A 13,526-nucleotide genomic window follows, 5' to 3' on the forward strand; every position below is an offset into this window, starting at 1 on the left:
GTTTCTGCTTCAAACTGCCTCCAGTCATCATCTGTCTCAGCAACAGATATCTGAAGCTTTTGTACAACAATCATTTCCACATAAATTCAGCATTATTTCATCATAAAAGATGGTGGAAGCGATCAGAGCGTCGCGGCTAAATGAGCTGCTACCTGATGCGTACACTGCACGTCGGACATTTCAAAGTGTCACGGAATTTCGCCTCATCTCTGCAAAAAATTGACTTTAGAATGATTTAAGAGGTTTTACTTTGTCAGCTGATGGTTAATAATCCCATTAATCCATTTGATTGCTTTGGGTGAAGAGACTCAGTCTCAAATGTGCTGCTGTGGTCCGAAATGACGCATGCACAGATGCAAAAGGCGGACCGATTTTTAGGGGCGGACCATTTGGTCTGCGACACTGTCTTAAAAACTCACTATGTTTACATCAGTACCCCCACCCAAAGATGTGAGCTGATTCCAGTCACATGAGCTCTGTCATTAGAAAAATTTAACATAATAGGCGGTGGTTAGTGGTTAGCACTGTTGCCTGACAACAGTAGGTTTAATTCCCACCTGTGGCTTTTCTGTGTGGAGTTTGCATGTTTTCCCTGTGTTTGTGTGGGTTTCCTCCCACATTTAAAGACATGCAGGTTAGGTGAATTGGAAACTTTATAATTGTCCAGGACTTCCTTGCAAAACAGGTCTCGATCTCAATGGGACTAACCTGGTTAAATAAAGATTAAATTAGCACTATATATTTAGTGAGACTTTATCATAATAATTATGACTCTTTCTTTTGAGTCACTGTGAAGTGCTTCCGCTAAAGCTGTTTTGTGACTGTGTGTGCGTGTGAGGAAAATGTTAACAACCCAGAGATGTGCAGGGTGGGGGAGGTGGAGATTTGATGGTTAAACCATGTCGGCAGTCTGAAGCCTGGTTGGTCGGAGAGATGGAGATGGCAAAGGACAAGGAGGGCCTGTGGTTGAGCACAAGATCTAAATTTAGAAGAGATCATAAAAATCTCATCAATGCTCCAAAATGATGTGGCAAAGAGAACATACGGAGGAAAAAAATGAAGAAGTACGGATACAGGGAATCAACATTATTATCCCCCACCACAGAGTGCAGATTATGGATGTGAGAGTGGTTTCTTTTTGAACCTACATCCATCCAGGTGTCTGTCTGGATCATACAACCCCTGGCAATAATTATGGAATCACCGGCCTTGGAGGATGTTCATTCAGTTGTTTAATTTTGTAGAAAAAAAGCAGATCACAGACATGACACAAAACTAAAGTAATTTCAAATGGCAACTTTCTGGCTTTAAGAAACACTATAAGAAATCAGGAAAAAAAATTGTGGCATTCAGTAACGGTTACTTTTTTAGACCAAGCAGAGGAAAAAAATATGGACTCACTCAATTCTGAGGAACAAATTATGGAATCACCCTGTAAATTTTCATCCCCAAAACTAACACCTGCATCAAATCAGATCTGCTCATTAGTCTGCATCTAAAAAGGAGTGAACACACCTTGGAGAGCTGTTGCACCAAGTGGACTGACACTGCAAATAGTCCGGATCTTAATCCAATTGAAAATCTTTGGTGGAAGTTGAAGAAAATGGTCCATGACAAGGCTCCAACCTGCAAAGCTGATCTGGCAACAGCAATCAGAGAAGGTTGGAGCCAGATTGATGAAGAGTACTGTTTGTCACTCATTAAGTCCATGCCTGAGAGACTGCAAGCTGTTATAAAAGCCAGAGGTGGTGCAACAAAATACTAGTGATGTGTTGGAGCGTTCTTTTGTTTTTCATGATTCCATAATTTATTCCTCAGAATTGAGTGATTCCATATTTTTTTCCTCTGCTTGGTCTAAAAAAGTGCCACAATTTTTTTTCTTGATTTGTTATAGTGTTTCTTAAAGCCAGAAAGTTGCCATTTGAAATGACTTTAGTTTTGTGTCATGTCTGTGATCTGCTTTTTTCTACAAAATTAAACAACTGAATGAACATCCTCCGAGGCCGGTGATTCCATAAATTTTGCCAGGGGTTGTATAACACAAGATAAAACTTAAACTGCCAAACAGAACAGGCCAAACACTTGCAACAGTTTCAACACTTGCAATTTTGGAAGCAACTTTGCACAAAGGCATAATGCTTAGAATTAAATGTTTCAAAGCAACCAGATTCCACCAGGAGGAAGCATTTTGTAACAACTGCTTACTTCAGCCGGAAAACAAATAATCAAGTGGGACAGTGGAGACGGCGTTAATGTTGACACCGGTTGGAAACGTGCATGAAGACGGTCTGATCAGCTTCGTGATGTAGATGGATGCTTCACCAAAGAAGGACAACAATAACGCAATATGAAGAGGAAAGGTAACAGCAAGCAACGTTTGAAAATGTGCTGAGCAGTAACATTTAAAAAGCGACGGTGACCCTTCATGGAGGAAGCACAGCAGGGAATAGCAGTAATTACAGGTCAGGGACAGCGCACGTGGTCCTCTGACAAACTAAATACATACACGTGCACATCACAGAACATAAATGTGCACGCGTATGTACAGGCCATGTGTGGGGGGGCGTCCACAGCAGTGTGATATTTGAAGAAAAGAGGTGAAAGACAAATAAAAAGAATGAATGACTTCCAGCTGATACTAACTTTTCATACAGATGAACAAACTGTCTTTGGTTAATATTATAAGAGTCACTCAAATACTTCAATGTGTCTGCTTATGAAACATTTGGCCTACATTCACAACTGAAGACTGTCTGGCTGATATAAAATACAATTGTGCCTCACTATCAAAGATGACATCTGAAAATGGTTATTAAGGATAGATGCTTTTAAGGACCCTTGATAGGAGTAGGATAGCTCAGAGGGATCTACACTCACCGGCCACTCTATTAGGTACACCTTGTTGTGTGGGCCGCTGAAGAGGAGGTACTGCTGGCCCACCACCACAAGATGGCACCCTGCTTGAAGTGCGGGCTTCAAGCACGAGAGGGCGTCGGAGCAACCAGGAGTGACAGCTCAACTCAACTCAACTCAACTTTTTTTTATATAGCGCCAGATCACAACAGACAGTTGCCCCAAGGCGCTCTATATTCACTCATCATCCGTACCAGCTGTCACTCATCCACTACTCATCACCACCACCATAAAGGCCGGACTGCAACTCCACCTCCCCGCCGAGAAATCAGCTACCATTCAGGTAATTGTCTCTGCTGACTCAAAACGTTGAGTAATAATCTGAACTTCTTTTGCAGCCGTTTTCCTGTGGTGCTTGCCTTATCTGTGGGATTGGCGTTTGGTGTGATCAGCGATGGCTTCGCTTCACACTCCAATCAGATAAGTGGTTAGACAGAAGCTGCACGAGTGTGTGATTGGTGGTGGAGGTTCTCCCTCCTTACTGCATACAGACTGTGGGATTACTGAGTGTGCGGACTCACACTCATCAGGACTGTCTCTGTTTTCTGCCAGCAGTACCGGGTCTGACTGCTGAAGACAGTGGCCACCTGGGGCGCAGGGCTTGGCGGCTCCGGTGTTCTTCAGCTCCGTTGGAGGTGGAAGCTGTGTGGGGATCCGGCTCTTCTCTCTCCAGGCGTCTTCTATCGTCGAGCCTGCCCACACGTCACCTGGTGTATGATTGACAGTCCACCATATTGTTATTGTCTGTACGTCGTTGTGCGATTCACAACATTAAATTGTTACTTTTGGCTTATCCATTGTCCATTCATTAACGCCCCCTGTTGTGGGTCCGTGTCACGTCACTTTCACAACAGGATTTCTCGGCCAGCGTCATGGATCCCGAGGGGCGTCAACCATCGCTTGAACAGCCAATGGAAGAGGGAGGTGCACAGACGCCAGCAGGAGGCGTGTTGGGTGAGCTGCAGCACATCTTAACCGCCTTTACCGCTCGGTTGGACTTAGTTACCGAGCAGAGCAGTGTTCTCAATCGTAGGATAGAGGCTCTCACCGCCCAGGTGGAAGCGCGTGCTCAGGGCGCTGCTGCAGCACCTCCTCCTGCTGACCGTGTGCCAGAAACAGACATTCCGCTGGTCGTTCAACGAACCCCCCCACCGTCCCCTGAAGCATACATAAGCCCTCCGGAGCCGTACGGAGGCTGTGTGGAGACGTGCGCGGACTTCTTGATGCAGTGCTCGCTTGTCTTTTCACAGCGTCCCGTCATGTACGCGTCAGACGCTAGCCGGGTGGCTTACGTTATAAATTTGCTTCGAGGAGAGGCACGCGCCTGGGCTACGGCGCTTTGGGAGCAGAATTCACGGCTCCTAACGGTTTATACTGAGTTTGTGAGGGAGTTCCGACAGGTGTTCGACCACCCTCATAGAGGCGAGACCGCTTCAAGTGTGCTGCTGTCGATACGGCAGGGGCGTCGGAGCGCAGCGAAGTATGCAGTCGACTTCCGCATCGCGGCAGCGCGAGCCAGCTGGAATGCTGTTGCGCTCCGCGCCACCTTTGTAAACGGACTGTCTCTGGTCCTTAAGGAGCACCTGGTGGCGAAGGACGAGCCGCGGGATTTAGATGGGCTTATCGACCTGGTTATACGGTTAGACAACCGATTAACGGAACACCGACGGCAGTGAGACGAGGGGCGTGGTCAAGTACACGCCGTCCCTCTTCCTCCCGGGTCTGAAAGGGAGCCGACTTCCCCACGCTCCACTGCCAGCGCTCTCCACGTGACAACAGCTCCCCCTGCTGACGTTGCTATGGAGACGAGCAGGGCCAAAAAACGATCAGATCAGAGACAAAGGAGGCTGATCCATGGAGAGTGTTTTCTCTGCAGCTCTACTGAGCACACACAGAGAGAATGCCCCAAACGGTCAAAACAGCAGCACTCGTCCTTAGAGACTGGGCTAAGGGTGGGTCACAACACCCACGTGGGGAAACCCCGACGATCTGCACGAATCCCAGTCACGATCCTGAGTGGGGATCTAACCCTTCACGCCCCAGCACTGGTGGACACGGGGTCGGAGGGGAATCTGCTGGATAGCAGATGGGCAAAGGAGGTTGGGCTCCCTCTAGTGGCCTTACCGTCACCATTGTCGGTGCGGGCACTAGATGGCACCCTTCTTCCACTAATCACACACCAGACTCAGCCAGTGACATTGGTGGTGTCTGGGAATCACAGGGAGGAGATTGTGTTTTATGTAACACCTTCTACCTCCCGAGTGATTTTGGGTTTTCCATGGGTGTTAAAACACAATCCCCGGATTGACTGGCCGTCTGGGGTTGTGGTTCAGTGGAGCGAAACCTGCCACCGGAGTGTTTGATACCGGGCGCTGAGTACCCGTCCAGCAGGCTGTACAACCTCTCACGTCCGGAACGCGAATCAATGGAGACCTACATCCGGGACTCGTTAGCTGCCGGGTTGATCCGGAACTCCACCTCCCCGATGGGTGCTGGTTCTTTTTTGTGGGCAAGAAGGACGGCAGACTCCGTCCATGCATTGATTACAGAGGGCTGAACGAGATCACGGTTCGCAACCGATACCCGTTACCTCTGTTGGATTCAGTGTTCACGCCCCTGCATGGAGCCCAAATTTTCACGAAATTGGATCTTAGGAATGCTTATCACCTGGTTCGGATCCGGGAGGGAGACGAGTGGAAGACGGCATTTAACACCCCGTTAGGTCACTTTGAGTACCTGGTCATGCCGTTCGGCCTCACCAATGCGCCCGCGACGTTCCAAGCATTGGTTAATGACATCTTGCGGGACTTCCTGCATTGGTTTGTCTTCGTATATCTAGACAATATACTCATCTTTTCTCCGGATCCTGAGACCCATGTCAAGCATGTACGTCAGGTCCTACAGCGGTTGTTGGAGAACCGGCTGTTTGTGAAGGCCGAGAAGTGTGAGTTCCACCGCACTTCTTTGTCCTTCTTGGGGTTCATCATCTCCTCCAACTCCGTCGCCCCTGATCCCGCCAAGGTTGCGGCGGTGAGAGATTGGCCCCAACCAACGAACCGTAGGAAACTACAACAGTTCCTCGGTTTTGCAAATTTCTACCGGAGGTTCATCAAGGGCTACAGTCAGGTAGTTAGCCCCCTGACAGCCCTGACCTCCACAAAAGTCCCCTTCACCTGGTCGGATCGGTGCGAAGCCGCGTTTAGGGAGTTGAAACGCCGGTTCTCGACTGCACCGGTTCTGGTGCAGCCCGATCCCAAGCGCCAGTTTGTTGTTGAAGTGGATGCCTCTGACTCAGGGATAGGAGCCGTGCTATCCCAGAGCGGGGAGTCCGACAAGGTTCTCCATCCATGTGCCTACTTTTCCCGCAGGTTGACCCCAGCTGAACGGAACTATGATGTCGGCAATCGGGAACTTCTTGCGGTGAAGGAGGCTTTTGAGGAGTGGAGACACCTGTTGGAGGGAGCATCGGTACCATTTACGGTTTTCACGGACCATCGGAACCTGGAGTACATCCGGACCGCGAAGCGTCTGAACCCCAGGCAAGCCCGCTGGTCGCTGTTCTTCGGGCATTTTGACTTCCGGATCACCTACCGCCCCGGGACAAAGAACCAACGATCTGACGCCCTGTCCCGGGTGCACGAAGAGGAGGTCAAGACCGAGCTGTCAGACCCCCCTGAAACCATCATCCCCGAGTCCACTGTCATGGCCGCCCTTACCTGGGACGTGGAGAAGACCGTCCGGGAGGCCCTGACACGGAGCCCGGACCCGGGGACTGGTCCGAAGAACAAACTGTACGTCCCACCAGAGGCCAGGGCTGCGGTCCTTGACTTCTGTCACGGTTCCAAGCTCCCCTGTCACCCAGGGGTGCGAAGGACCATGGCAGTGGTCCGGCAGCGCTTCTGGTGGGCGTCTATGGAAGCCGACATCCGGCAGTATGTCCAGGCCTGCACCACCTGTGCCAGGGGCAAAGCCGACCACCACAAGGCCCAAGGCCTCCTCCAGCCTCTGCCTGTGCCTCGTCGCCCCTGGTCTCATATCGGCCTGGACTTTGTCACGGGCCTCCCGCCGTCCCAGGGAAACACCACCATCTTAACGATAGTGGACCGGTTCTCCAAGGCGGCCCACTTCGTGGCCCTCCCGAAGCTCCCGACAGCCCAGGAGACTGCAGATCTCCTGGTCCACCACGTCGTGCGTCTGCATGGGATTCCATCAGACATTGTCTTGGATCGTGGTCCTCAGTTCTCCTCCCAGGTCTGGCGGAGTTTCTGTAGGGAACTGGGGGCCACCGTCAGTCTCTCGTCTGGGTACCACCCCCAGACGAACGGGCAGGCAGAGCGGACTAATCAGGAACTGGAGCAGGCCCTCCGTTGCGTGACCTCCGCGCACCCGACGGCCTGGAGTGACCATCTGGCCTGGATCGAGTACGCTCATAACAGCCAAGTCTCGTCTGCCACCGGCCTCTCCCCATTTGAAGTGTGTTTGGGGTACCAGCCTCCATTGTTCCCGCTAGTGGAGGGAGAGGTCGGGGTGCCCTCGGTCCAGGCCCATCTGAGAAGGTGCCGTCGGGTGTGGCGTACCGCCCGCTCTGCCCTGCTCAAAGCCCGGACGAGGGCCAAGAACCATGCAGACCGCCGGCGTGCCCCGGCCCCTGCGTATCAGCCTGGGCAGGAGGTTTGGCTTTCCACAAAGGACATTCCCCTGCAAGTGGAATCCCAAAAGTTGAAGGACAGATACATTGGACCTTTCCCATCCTCAAAGTCCTCAGTCCAGCCGCAGTGAAGCTGAAGCTGCCAGCTTCACTGCGGATCCACCCGGTTTTCCATGTGTCACACATCAAACCTCACCACGTTTCACCCCTCTGTACCCCCGGACCGGCGCCGCCTCCTGCCCGGATCATCGACGGGGAGCCGGCTTGGACCGTGCGCCGGCTCCTGGATGTCCGTCAGAAGGGCCGGGGGTTCCAGTATTTGGTGGACTGGGAGGGGTATGGACCCGAAGAACGCTCCTGGGTGAAGAGGAGCTTCATCCTGGACCCGGCCCTCCTGGCCGACTTCTACCGGCGGCACCCGGACAAGCCTGGTCGGGCGCCAGGAGGCGCCCGTTGAGGGGGGGGTCCTGTTGTGTGGGCCGCTGAAGAGGAGGTACTGCTGGCCCACCACCACAAGATGGCGCCCTGCTTGAAGTGCGGGCTTCAAGCACGAGAGGGCGTCGGAGCAACCAGGAGTGACAGCTGTCACTCATCATCCGTACCAGCTGTCACTCATCCACTACTCATCACCACCACCATAAAGGCCGGACTGCAACTCCACCTCCCCACCGGGAAATCAGCTACCATTCAGGTAATTGTCTCTGCTGACTCAAAACGTTGAGTAATAATCTGAACTTCTTCCACAGATCCCGTCTATTTTATGACCATTACAGAAGAAAGCACTCACTCTCACTTCTGGATGGAGCCGCACCTCAGACAGAGAGAGAGAGAGAGAGAGAGAAACAGAATCAGGCAGCAGAAAGACTACAAATAAGCTTCACTAAAAGAAATAAAGTTGAGGTCGCAACCCGCTCTGTTTACTAATAAAATAAATTTAAAAGGGTAGGAAGCATAGTGTCATACTATGCCATTATGCTAGCCATATGAAAGGGGGAATAAATGTGGCTTAAGTCTGGACTTGAAATTCTCTACAGAATCTGACTGTTTTATTGATGCAGGGAGATCATTCCATAGAACAGGTGCACGATAAGAGAAAACTCTGTGACCCACATACTTTTTATTCACCCTAGGGACACAAACTAGCCCTGAAAATGCAAAGTCTGCACCGGTACGTAGGGTTTAAGTAGGTCACCTAAGTAGGGAGGTGCCAGTCCGTGAATAATTCTATAAGTTAAGAGCAAAACCTTAAAATCTGATCTCACAGAGACAGGAACCCAGTGAAGAGATGCCAAAATGGATGTAATGTGGTCAAACTGTCTGCTTCCTGTCAAAAGTCAAATGTTCAATCAGATTCAGGTCTGGGCTCTGGCTGGACCACTCAAGGACGTTCACAGAGTTGTCCTGAAGCCACTCCATTGATATCTTGGCTGAGTGCTTAGGGTCATTGTCCTGTTGAAAGATGATCCGTTGCCCCAGACTGAGGTCAAGAGCGCTCTGGAGCAGGTTTTCATTTTTATGATTTCTTAGTTAGTTTGTTCTTTTATTTTTTATTCATTTTCAAAAATAAAAAAAAAACCTTTTTCACATTGTTATTATGAGATATTGTGTAGCATTTTGGGGGAAAAAATAAATTTCATCCATTTTGGAATAAGAGTGTAACATAACAAAATGTGGAAAAAGTGATGCGTGCAAAAGAAGCTGGCGTGCAGTTCTTCAACAACTTGCATGGGAAAATGTGGGTTTATACAACTCTGTGCTTCTTCAAGTGCTGTCAAGAAACCTTATAGGTAGGGATTTACCCCTGACCCCTTCCAGTGAGCCTGCACACTTGATAAATGTAGGATGTATTTGTATTAGGTTTCCTCGTGTAAATGAAACATGAGTACATGCAAACGACTTTTGTGGTGGGCACGTTTTCTCGTGGGTAAATTAGGGTTAAGAAATGAAATACTCTACTGGTATATGATGAGTAAACCACAATTGAATTAACTGCAGTTCTTGGGGCGTAGCCGCCAATTATACAGTAGTATGTCCTGTATGCCTGCAATGGATCCTGGTGTGATCAGATCATCCACAGATCAGTTTAGACTGCAAAACCTTCAACTTCACCCTGACCTCGAGTCATGAAAACCACCTCAAATGTGCTTTTATATTATAGTGAATTATCTCCTCCCACGGAGCAGAATGCTGAGATAAAGAGAAGTCTGTTAACAGCTCTTTGGATCAACAACAGAGATGGTCTGTTGGTGATGTGATGTGGTGTGTTGCAGATTATACGTTCTGCTGATTCAGCCAGTAAGGAAACCAAGAACCGTCGATCCCCTGCCTCCAGTGCACTCTCAAACCGCCCTTTAATCCTCGGCGACCCCAGGCATGCCAAACACACACAAGCCACCCTGACTATCATCGTCCTCCAAAGCTGCTGCCCCATGAAAACAGTCTCCTCGCTTACCACACCTCCACGTCTCATCTGACCAGAAACCTCCCGTTTGGTGCCAAGCAAGCTCCGCTACAGTTGATCCTCGTGGAACCTCTCGGCGCAAAGCTCAGCGTCAACATTACCGTACAATCAAGCTGCAGTCATGGTTCTTAAGATTTGAGGATGGATGATCAAACGTCATTTGGATTTCCACACATCGTGCCAAATCAAACTGACACATCAGTCTTTTTCTTTTCTAAGGGGAAATACACACAGTCTTTCCACTTTAATTATCAAAAGCAATGAAGTTTTGTTTCTCTCAAGCATCTTCCAAAAGCTTTCACACTGAATTGGTTTGATCGTCGTGTGTACTGCGATCACATAGTTTATCTCGCTTTCTTTAATGAATTCACTTTACATTGTGAAATCAGAAACAGCTCATAAAACTGCATCACGATGGAGGCGTACTCTCTGTGCTTGTAACAGCACAGAGCTTGGACGGCAAAAATTTAGATGAGTGGATGAGTGAGTGACTGGGATAGTCCATCCCAGCCAGTATGTGTTGACAACACATAGTTTCAACACAAAGTTTCTAAAAGTACTGCAGTATTAAATAAGGCAAAATACATTCTACATGATAAATCACTACACATTCTGTACTGTGCATTGATTGCACCTTACAATAGTGTTCAGAATAATAGTAGTGCTATGTGACTAAAAAGATTAATCCAGGTTTTGAGTATATTTCTTATTGTTACATGGGAAACAAGGTACCTGTAGATTCAGTAGATTCTCACAAAGCCAACAAGACCAAGCATTCATGATATGCACACTCTTAAGGCTATGAAATTGGGAGATTAGTAAGAAAAAGTAGAAAAGGGGGTGTTCACAATAATAGTAGCATCTGCTGTTGATGCTACAATCTCAAAAGTATCATGTTCAAACTGCTTTTTTAGCAATCCTGTGAATCACTAAACTAATATTTAGTTGTATAACCACAGTTTTTCATGATTTCTTCACATCTGCGAGTCAACCAACATGTGACACCTTTCAGCTGTTATTCCACTCCAAGATTTTGCTGGTTTACTAGTGTGCTTGGGATCATTGTCTTGTTGAAACACCCATTTCAAGGGCATGTCCTCTTCAGCATAAGGCAACATGACCTCTTCAAGTATTTTGACATATCCAAACTGATCCATGATACCTGGTATGCGATATATAGGCCCAACACCACAGTAGGAGAAACATGCCCATATCATGATGCTTGCACCACCATGCTTCACTGTCTTCACTGTGAACTGTGGCTTGAATTCAGAGTTTGGGGGTCGTCTCACAAACTGTCTGCGGCCCTTGGACCCAAAAAGAACAATTTTACTCTCATCAGTCAAAATATTCCTCCATTTCTGGGGAAAACCTGGTCTTGTTAGGAGAGACGGCATCCATCCCACTTTGGATGGAGCAGCTCTCATTTCTAGAAATCTGGCCAATTTTCTTGGATCCTCCAAACTGTGACTGTCCAGCGTTGGGACCAGGAGGCAGAGCTGTGGTCTTATACACCTCTCTGCAGCTTCTCTCCCCCTGCCATCCCCTCATTATCCCATCCCCGTAGAGACGGTGCCTGCTCCCAGACTACCAATAACCAGCAAAAATCTATTTAAGCAAAAAAATTCAAAAAGAAAAATAATATAGCACCTTCAACTGCACCACAGACTAAAACAGTTAAATGTGGTCTATTAAACATTAGGTCTCTCTCTTCTAAGTCCCTGTTGGTAAATGATATAATAATTGATCAACGTATTGATTTATTCTGCCTAACAGAAACCTGGTTACAGCAGGATGAATATGTTAGTTTAAATGAGTCAACACCCCCGAGTCACACTAACTGTCAGAATGCTCGTAGCACGGGCCGGGGCGGAGGATTAGCAGCAATCTTCCATTCCAGCTTATTAATTAATGAAAAACCTAGACAGAGCTTTAATTCATTTGAAAGCTTGTCTCTTAGTCTTGTCCATCCAAATTGGAAGTCCCAAAAACCAGTTTTATTTGTTATTATCTATCGTCCACCTGGTCGTTACTGTGAGTTTCTCTGTGAATTTTCAGACCTTTTGTCTGACTTAGTGCTTAGCTCAGATAAGATAATTATAGTGGGCGATTTTAACATCCACACAGATGCTGAGAATGACAGCCTCAACACTGCATTTAATCTATTATTAGACTCTATTGGCTTTGCTCAAAAAGTAAATGAGTCCACCCACCATTTTAATCATATTTTAGATCTTGTTTTGACGTATGGTATGGAAATAGAAGACTTAACAGTATTCCCTGAAAACTCCCTTCTGTTTGATCATTTTTTAATAACATTTACATTTACCCTGATGGACTACCCAGCAGTGGGGAATAAGTTTCATTACACTAGAAGTCTTTCAGAAAGCGCTGTAACTAGGTTTAAGGATATGATTCCTTCTTTATGTTCTCTAATGTCATATACCAACACAGAGCAGAGTAGCTACCTAAACTCTGTAAGTGAGTTAGAGTATCTCGTCAATAGTTTTACATCCTCATTGAAGACAACTTTGGTCGTAGCTTAAAGCAGATAACCCGTAAGTTGGAGAGGAAATGGCGTCTCACTAATTTAGAAGATCTTCACTTAGCCTGGAAAAAGAGTTTGTTGCTCTATAAAAAAGCCCTCCGTAAAGCTAGGACATCTTTTTACTCATCACTAATTGAAGAAAATAAGAACAACCCCAGGTTTCTTTTCAGCACTGTAGCCAGGCTGACAAAGAGTCAGAGCTCTATTGAGCTGAGTATTCCATTAACTTTAACTAGTAATGACTTCATGACTTTCTTTGCTAACAAAATTTTGACTATTAGAGAAAAAATTACTCATAACCATCCCAAAGATGTATCGTTATCTTTGGCTGCTTTCAGTGATGCCGGTATTTGGTTAGACTCTTTCTCTCCGATTGTTCTGTCTGAGTTATTTTCATTAGTTACTTCATCCAAACCATCAACATGTTTATTGGACCCCATTCCTGCCAGGCTGCTCAAGGAAGTCCTACCATTATTTAATGCTTCAATCTTAAATATGATCAACTTATCTTTGTTAGTTGGCTATGTACCACAGGCTTTTAAGGTGGCAGTAATTAAACCATTACTTAAAAAGCCATCACTTGACCCAGCTATCTTAGCTAATTATAGGCCAATCTCCAACCTTCCTTTTCTCTCAAAGATTCTTGAGAGGGTAGTTGTAAAACAGCTAACTGATCACCTGCAGAGGAATGGTCTATTTGAAGAGGTTCAGTCAGGTTTTAGAATTCATCATAGTACAGAAACAGCATTAGTGAAGGTTACAAATGATCTTCTTATGGCTTCGGACAGTGGACTTATCTCTGTGCTTGTTCTGTTGGACCTCAGTGCTGCTTTTGATACTGTTGACCATAAAATTTTATTACAGAGATTAGAGCATGTCATAGGTATTAAAGGCACTGCGCTGCGGTGGTTTGAATCATATTTGTCTAATAGATTACAGTTTGTTCATGTAAATGG

The sequence above is a fragment of the Thalassophryne amazonica genome, chromosome 9 (assembly GCF_902500255.1).
Source record: "Thalassophryne amazonica chromosome 9, fThaAma1.1, whole genome shotgun sequence".
Taxonomy (NCBI): Eukaryota; Metazoa; Chordata; class Actinopteri; order Batrachoidiformes; family Batrachoididae; genus Thalassophryne; species Thalassophryne amazonica.